Raw genomic sequence first — 7,941 nt, 5'->3', positions numbered from 1 at the left:
TGAGTGTTTTTTGTTTCTTCGCAATTCAAATCTTTGACTTGATTCTTGCGCTCCTCTGGTCTGCTGTTGGGTGTCTGTATAATTTTCTTTATTTCAGTCAGTGTATGCTTAATTTCTAGTTGGTCCTTTATCACAACCTCGAGGGTCTCATTAGATTTCTTGAGGATCTCACTACATTTATCGGCGGTTTCTAGAAAGTTCTTGAAAAACCTTAAAAGTGTGGTTTTGAACTCTATATCCTGTAGTTTGCTTTCCTCCATTTCTGTCATTTGTGTCCTGTTTCTTTGTCTCTGCATTTTTTTATGCGTCACTATGTCGATAGAGTGGCTTTCTGTGCTAGGTGTCCTATAGGGCCCAGTGGCTCAGCCTCCCCAATTACCTGAGGTAGACACTCTTGGTGCACCCTCTTGTGGGCTTTGTGCACAGTCTTGTTGTAGTTAAGCCTTGATTGTTGTAGGTATCACTGGGAGGAATTGACCTCCAGGCCAGTTGACTGTGAGAATCAGCTGTGTCTGCAGTGGGAGAACTTCTGTGCTGAAGGCACCCTTCTGGGGCAAGACTTGCTTCAATGGGGCTTTGGTGCTCACTGAGTCTGCCCCCTGAGTGTGTCCCTTATGGATCTGAGGAGTTGTAATCTGGATGATCCCACTCTAACCACTGGGTACACTGGCACTTGGATCTCTAAGGAGGTGCTGATTTAGCCTCTGCCTGAGGCTAACCAGCAGGAGCAGACAGACGCTCAATGCAGGAGCTGCCCCGTGGTGGTCTGTGCGCTCCCACAGGGGGAGCTCTGTTCAGCCACAAGCCAGGCTGATGGCTGCCAGCACTGCGGTGGTGGTGGGAGCCTCTCCCGCCTCCTCAGCAGCCCTAAGGATGTCCGACTGCAGCTTCTCGGCCTGCTCCCTGTTGGCAAGTCGACATCCGCTGAGGGCTCCCAGGCTGCCAGAGTGATGTCTGACTGCCCGCTTAGGCCCGATCCCCCAGCATAGTTCAATGTCTTTTTCTGAGTTAAGTCGACAATATTTATTTTTGACTAGAGAGTTGGTGCACGAAAGCCATGCATGGGTAGAGTCCCTAGGCCTGGCCAGCGACCAGGGTCAGTCAGGTTCCCTGCCTCCTCTCCTCCTCCTTCCCTCGCCAGTTGCCAGCTTCCACTAGTTCCCAACTTGCCTCCCAGCCTCCTCATTCCCTAGCTCCCTCAGAGCTTGGGAGCAGGGTGGTGGCCCTCCCCATGACCTGCAGGTGGTCTGGCCCCTGCTCCACCATCCTGCTGAGGTCCCTCTCTCATCGGGGCCTCCATTGCCACCCACTGATAGAGCCGCTTTGCTGAAGCCCACAGTGTTCTGCGCCACCTTCTAGTGGTTAGTGCATATCATAGAATTCGAGAGTAATCGAATTCCCAGTCCCCCAGTCAAACTAACAAGGGGACACTTTGCATATTAGCCTTTTATATATATACTAAAGGCCCGGTGCACAAAAATTTGTGCACTGGGGGGGGGGGGGGGTCCCTCAGCCCGGCCTGTGCCCTCTCGCAGTCTGGGACCCCTCAAGGGATGACCACCTGTTGGGCTTAAGATGGCAATCAGACATCCCTCTGGCAGCCCTCGGGTGATGTCCACTTCCAGCGGGGAGCAGACCTAAACTGTAGTCGGACATCCTTAGTGTTGCTGAGTAGGCAGGAGAGGCTCCCACCACCACCCCTGTACTGGCAGCCATCAGCCTGGCTTGTGGCTGAGCAGAGCTCCTCCCATGTGAGAGCGCCCTGACCACCAGAGGGCAGCTCCTGCATTGATTGTCTGCCCCCTGGTGGTCAGTGTGTGTCATAGTGACCAGTCATTCCCAGTCCTGCTGTTAGGGTCAGTTTGCATATTACCCTTTTACTATATAGGATAGAGGCCTGGTGCACGGGTGGGGGCTGGCTGGTTTGCCCGGAAGGGCGTCCCAGATCAGGGTGGGGGTCCCGCTTGGGTGCCTGGCCAGCCTGGATGGCAGCCTGATGGCTGTTTTCAGTTGGTCACACCCCCTTCAGGGTGGGGGTCCCCACTGGAGTGCCTGGCCAGTCTGAGAGACTGAGGGCCGTTTTCAGGCTGGCAGGTGACTGAAGCTCCCAGCCTCTCCTTTTTTTCTTTTTTTTTTTTAATTCTGGGGTTTATTTACCTTCTATGGCTGTTACTGGAACTGAGAGCCGGCTTTAGCTCTAAGGCTTGACTCCAGCTCTAAGAACTTGGCTGCTGAAAGCAGGTATCTGCGTTTGTTTGGCTTCTATAATTGAAACACTGTTGCAGCTCCAGGTCTGAGGCCCGGCTGGCTGAAAGCAGGTTTCTGGGGTTTGTTTAGCTTCTATAATTGCAACATTGTTTCTTAGAGTGCAGCTCAGAGGCCAGCAGCAGCATGCGGGGAACCTTGGCTTTCTCCATCACTGGAACAAACAAGCCTCCTGTTCACTGCAGCTGCCTGGCTACCGGCCATCATCTTGGTTGGCAGTTAATTTGCATATCGCCCTGATTAGCTCATGGGAAGCATGTCAGAGGTACGGTTAATTACCATGTTTGTCTATTATTAGATAGGATATAGACTGGAGGCCTGATGCACACAATTCATGCAAAGGGCTTGGCCTTCACAGCCCCGGGTGCTAAGGCTGGCCCTCACAGCCCCTCACAGACTCTCGCAGCGCCCCCGCCCCCCAGCCCTTTCAGCCCCAGCTTCATCTGGTGGGTCATTGTGATGTTTGGGCTAATTAGCATGTTAGCTCTTTATTATGTAGGACCTGTTTAATTTTGGAACAGCTAATACATGAAATAATAAAAGGTTTGTAGTGAAAATAGTACTTCAAGGTAATTTAAGTGTCGGACACAACATTTGTTTTAGTAATGCAGTTTATAACAATATTTTTAAAAGGTTTATTTTTAAGCAATTCTATTGTCCTAAATAATCAAATGTCCTAGCCATCGAATTCTCATATCCCAGATCCTGTCCCTGAAAAGCTCTGGAACTCAGGCATGTTGAGTCATGGTCTCCCTGGGGATTGAGGCAGGGAGCAGGAAAAGGCTGCTGGTGTCAGTATGAAATTGCCTGTCTACCCATGGAGAGTTTTGTTTCACATTCTAGTTCATCCTCAAACACATATTTGCAATTTTTTGTTTCATTAAAGTGCTTACATGAATTCCAATTGCAGTCATGTTCCTGGGTTCAAGCCCCTCCTCACTTCCAGCCCCTCCGTGAGATCTCAGTTGCTACAGAGTTGCTTCAGTCTCACTACCAATATGTGCCTGCTTGGCCCAGGGTAAGCAGGAGATGGGGGTGGGATGGGGCAGGGGGAGGTAAATTAGTTCCTGATGTAATCCTTTTCAACTGTAGTTTCCAACACATGTGGAAATCTTTCTGAGTGCTTTCATAATATATTTGAAGCTAATTGTGTGAGTCACTGACTTCCAAACTTCACCATTGGGAATGGAGAGGAGTGTTGACAAGCAGACATAACTGCCAGAGGGTGTTTCATTTCATTATCAATTTTTAGGAGGAAGTCCACAGACATGTCGGAAAGTTGAAGATCATGTTTACCACATCATTTCTGGAGGTTGCATTTGCCCCTTTGGATTGTATCCTCTGGCACAGAGAAGGCTCCTATTGGATGCAGGTAAGGCTTCATCAGCGTTTATGTCGGGCATTCTCCTCTGTTCCATTGGTGTATGGATCTGTGTTATTCCAGGATCACACCCACTTGCTTACCCTTGCTTTGTAAAATGTTTTTCAGTGTAAAAACATGAATATCCCACTTTCATATATTTGAATTATTTAGCCTCTCCGGAATCTCTTTTGCTTAAATTACAGTCAAAATTGCCTTGGAATTTCCATAGGCAATCTATTTATTGTGTAGCTACTTGGACATATAAAGGAATGTATTTCAGTTTATTTGTATCTGCTTCCTTTTGCATTGCTATGTCATTTTCAGTGTGTAAGTCTTTCACCATCTTTGTAGAATGGATTGTCTTTATGTGTTTAACTGTTTATTATATGTGGTGTGTTTTCTGGCTTCAGGTGGCAATACTAAGAGGTGATATTTTATTGGCCTAAACCAATTAAATATTTATATAAGTTAAACATAATCCTCTGGTCTGGCTTACTCTAAATTACAGGTTTCTAAACAGGTCATATTTTTAAAGTAAATAAAGATTTATAATACTGAAATGAATACCTATATTCATGAAAATACTGGAAAATAATAAAAATGGTGATGGGTCTAAGTAAAATGATAATAGTTATTATTCTTATAACTCTTTTAAATATTGATTTTCAATTGTTTTGTTTCCCAAATAATAGGAAAACTAACAGGATACATTCTACATTGATATCAGTGTCCCATTAACTAGGCTATAGGTACTACTAAAGTCAAAATATTTATTTAAAAATGCATTCCCAGAACACAAAGATTTCAAAGACCACAACTTACAACTAGAAAATTTTTATCCCTTGAAAAATACATAAACTTGTTTGCCACTATGATGGATGGGACTATCTCATCAAGTGCCCAACATGAATGAATATCTGGGTCTGTCTCTGACACCCCCACCCTCCTGCTTCCCTAAATCAAGCTGCCTCTTCCTTCAGTTGGGGAGACGGGGAGGGCCTGAGAGAGCAGGCTGCCCTTCCCCTCCCCACTCCTCACTGAGGGTTTAAGGATCCAGGCAAATCGCAGGCAGAAAGTTCTGGTTTCAAACCCAGTCGGCCAGCCTTTTGAATTCCCTGTAACTTCACTGTAAGAATGTGCTCCCGGCTTGTGAAGATCCTGGGAAAGACCCCTCCCAGGGACACCTGCAGCTGAAGGGCAGACCAGCCATAGCTCTAAGCACAGCCTCTGGGAGCTGGGAAACTTCTGTGTGAATTCCAGGTTCCTCCTCCCCTCTTTATGCTTTTGCCACAGCTGCCATTTACTCGCTAGCACCCTAATAAAGGAACAGCCCTCTGTCTGGGGTGCATTGTGACATCAAAAAAGCCACCTGGCCCTCTCTGTCCATCCAGCGCGGCCCCGCCCACCCCGCAGGGAGGCGCATGCGCAGTTCCTTGCAGACGCGGAAGCGGCCGTGGAGGGGAAGGTGGCGGTTCTCCCGAGGAGGGTGTTTGTCTTTAAAGCTGATGCTCCCCGTCCCCCTCCCCGCAGGGAAGGCTGAGGGCGCTGCCGGCGCTGAAGTCCTTGTTGGGGTCCCCGCCCCGGAGCCTCTCTCAGCCGTGAGTCCGCGTCCCGGGAGGCTGCGCAGTTCGGGCGCCACGTTCCTTTGGGAGGAAACGGAGGCCCCGGCCCGGGGTCTCTCCGCCTGTGGCTGTGGCCACCGCCTGCCGCGCGGTTTTCCCGCTGAAAACCGTTCCCGGGGCCGCCGGTCCTCCCCGCGGGGCTGAGAGTCTGGGTCAGGGGGTTCCCGCCCTTTGCGCCCCTCCCCCCGCCCGGCGCTTTCCGCCCAAAGAGCCCGGATGGCTCCCGGCCTGGGGGTCTGCACCCCCTCCTAGGCCCACCCCCATTTAATAAGGGGTCTGCCTGCCCGGGGAGCACAGTGTCCATGGGGGGGCTCAGGGGGAGGACGCGGTGTCCCCTGAAGAGGCGACCTGCCCGCAGGTCGGGGCTTTGTGGGCGCGGTGACTGCGGGGGGCGGGGCCCAGGCTGGGGGGTCAGGAGAGGGAGAGAGAGACAGACACGTGGGCGGGAGACAGGGCAGCGAGGGGTCCACAGAGAGGGGCCCATAGGGAGTGTGGGGGGGACTGGACGGCGACGGTAGGAGTGAGGGGGTCACTCGGGAAAGTGGCCTGAGGAGGAAGGAAGTGGAGACACAGGGAGGAGGGGGAGCCCAGAGAGAGGAAGGGGGGCTGAGAGGGAGCGGGTCCTGGGGAGCAGAAGTGGGGGCCGCACAGGAGGAGGCACTTGAGACAGAGACACGGGTTCAGAGAAGAGTTGGGGAGCGAGTGCAGGACAGAAAGGGGGGCTCAGGGATGAGGGAGCAGAGGGAGCAGCCCTGAGTCAGCAGCTGTGGGAGCGGGACAGACGGGAACAGGCAGCAGAGGGGCCGCGGGCGTGGGGAGGGGAAGACGCAGACGTGTGTGGAGATGGAGCCTCAGAGACCAGGAGAAAGAGCCCCTGAAGGGAAGGAGGTTTCAGGAGTTTCATGGTCCAGGTGTAGGACAGACAGAAAAGGGGAGAGAGAGCAGGGGAGGGGGGGACACAGGAAAGGACCACAGTGGAGAGAAAGGGAGCAGGAGACAGATCCACAGACAGAAATACATAGTAGTGTGAGGGGTGAGCTGATGGGATGTGGATGGTTCAGTTGTGATATATCAGCTTGTGGCACACACACATATAAGTATATGTAGATATAAATTTTAAAGTATATTTTTTATCGATATCAAATTCACAGGGAAAGGGAGAGGGGGAGAGAGAGAGAGAGAGAGAGAGAGAGAAACATCAATGAGGAGACACAATCATTGATTACCTGCCTCCTGCAGGCTCCTCACAGGGGATCAAACCTGAAACCTTGGCATAAGCCCTGACTGGGAATCTAACCATAACCTCCTGGTTCATAAGTCCAATCGAAACCAGTGATTGTGCCACCTAAGCATGGCTTCATATATTTAACAGCTGATTTTTTTTTGTTATACAGATTGAATCAGACTTATAAATCTCCAGTTTATAAGGCTTGGGAATCTATCCTAATTAAAAGGGTAATATGCTAATTAGACCTGACATCTTCTGGAAGATCATCTGGATGTCTTTTTGTTTTTTTTAAATATATTTTATTCATTTTTTACAGAGAGGAAGGAAGAGGGACAGAGAGTTAGAAACATTGATGAGAAAAACATCAATCAGCTGCCTCCTGCACACCTCCTACTGGCGATGTGCCCGCAAGGAAGGTACATGCCCTTGACCAGAATTGAACCTGGGACCCTTCAGTCCACAGGCCGACGCTCTATCCACTGGGCCAAACCGATTAGGGCTGGACGTCTTATTGGAAAAAGTCATGGTGGCAGGGGCTGAGGCAGAGGCGGTTACAAGCAACCAGGCTGGCAGAGGAGGGCAGTTAGGGGCGACCAAGCCAGTAGGGGAGAACAGTTGGAATCAGGCAGGCAGGTAAGGAGTTAGGAGCCAGAGGTCCCAGATTGCAAGAGGATGTCCAACTCCCGGTTTACCTATACTAATAAAAGGGTAATATGCTAATTCGACCAGATACCTTCCGGACAACCATCCAGACATCCTTCTGTCCAAAGCCACAGTGACAGGGGACTATGCAAAGGTGGTTTGGGGCAACCAGGCTGGCAGGGGAGGGCAGTTAGAGTAAACATATGGCAGGGGAGGGCAGTTATAGAGTAAACATACTGGCAGGGAAGGGCAGTTAGGGGCGACCAGGCTGGCAGGGGAGGGCAGTTAGGGGCCACCAGGCTGGCAGGGGAGGGCAGTTAGGGGCCACTAGGCTGAAAGGGGAGGGCATTTAGGGTGACCAGGCCAGCAGGGGAGGGCAGTTAGAGTCAACAAGGCTGGCAGGGGAGTGCAGTAATGGGGGTCAGGCTGGCAGGGGTGGGCATTTAGGTGGATCAGACCAGCAGGGGAGGGAATTTAGGGGGATGAGGCCTGCAGGAGAGGGGAGTTAGGGGCAACCAGGCTGGCAGGGGAGGGCAGTTCGGGGCAACCAAGCCAGCAGGGGAGGGCAGTTAGGGTTGACTAGGCTGGTAGGAGAGGGCATTTATAGGGATCAGGCCGGAAGAGGTGGGAATTTAGGCGGATCAGGCCAGCAGGGAGGTCATTTACGGGGACCAGGCCAGCCGGGGAGGGCAGTTAGGGGGATCAGTCCAGTAGGGGAGGGCAGTTAGGGGCAAGCAGGCTGGCAGGGGAGGGCAGTTAGATCATTCAGGGGAGGGCAGTTACGGGGATCAGGCAGGCAGGTAGGTAGAGTGGTTAGGGTA

General features: G+C 51.3%; 1 protein-coding gene across 3 annotated transcripts in view; it reads left to right on the top strand.

Annotated features, from left to right (window-relative positions):
* Positions 1–2,475: 2,475 nt before the first annotated feature.
* LOC138999661 (zinc finger protein 726-like) overlaps positions 2,476–7,941 on the top strand; it is a 28,034-nt gene continuing 22,568 nt past the window's right edge. The window contains exons 1-3 of one of the 3 annotated variants that reach the window (XM_070401844.1): positions 2,476–2,530; positions 3,176–3,283; positions 3,518–3,637. The gene's annotated coding sequence lies outside the window, so the exon portion shown is untranslated. Of the gene's footprint in view, positions 2,531–3,175; positions 3,284–3,486; positions 3,638–5,101; positions 5,227–7,941 lie in introns of those variants that run through there. The other 2 variants (XM_070401845.1, XM_070401846.1) reach the window with 2 other exon arrangements.

Source organism: Myotis yumanensis, unplaced genomic scaffold, assembly GCF_028538775.1.
Source record: "Myotis yumanensis isolate MYYU_CA2020_CCGP unplaced genomic scaffold, mMyoYum1.0.hap1 SCAF_23, whole genome shotgun sequence".
In the NCBI taxonomy this organism is placed as follows: Eukaryota; Metazoa; Chordata; class Mammalia; order Chiroptera; family Vespertilionidae; genus Myotis; species Myotis yumanensis.
The sequence above is the reverse complement of the archived record's forward strand: the minus strand, read 5'-3'. Positions and strand labels throughout refer to the sequence as shown.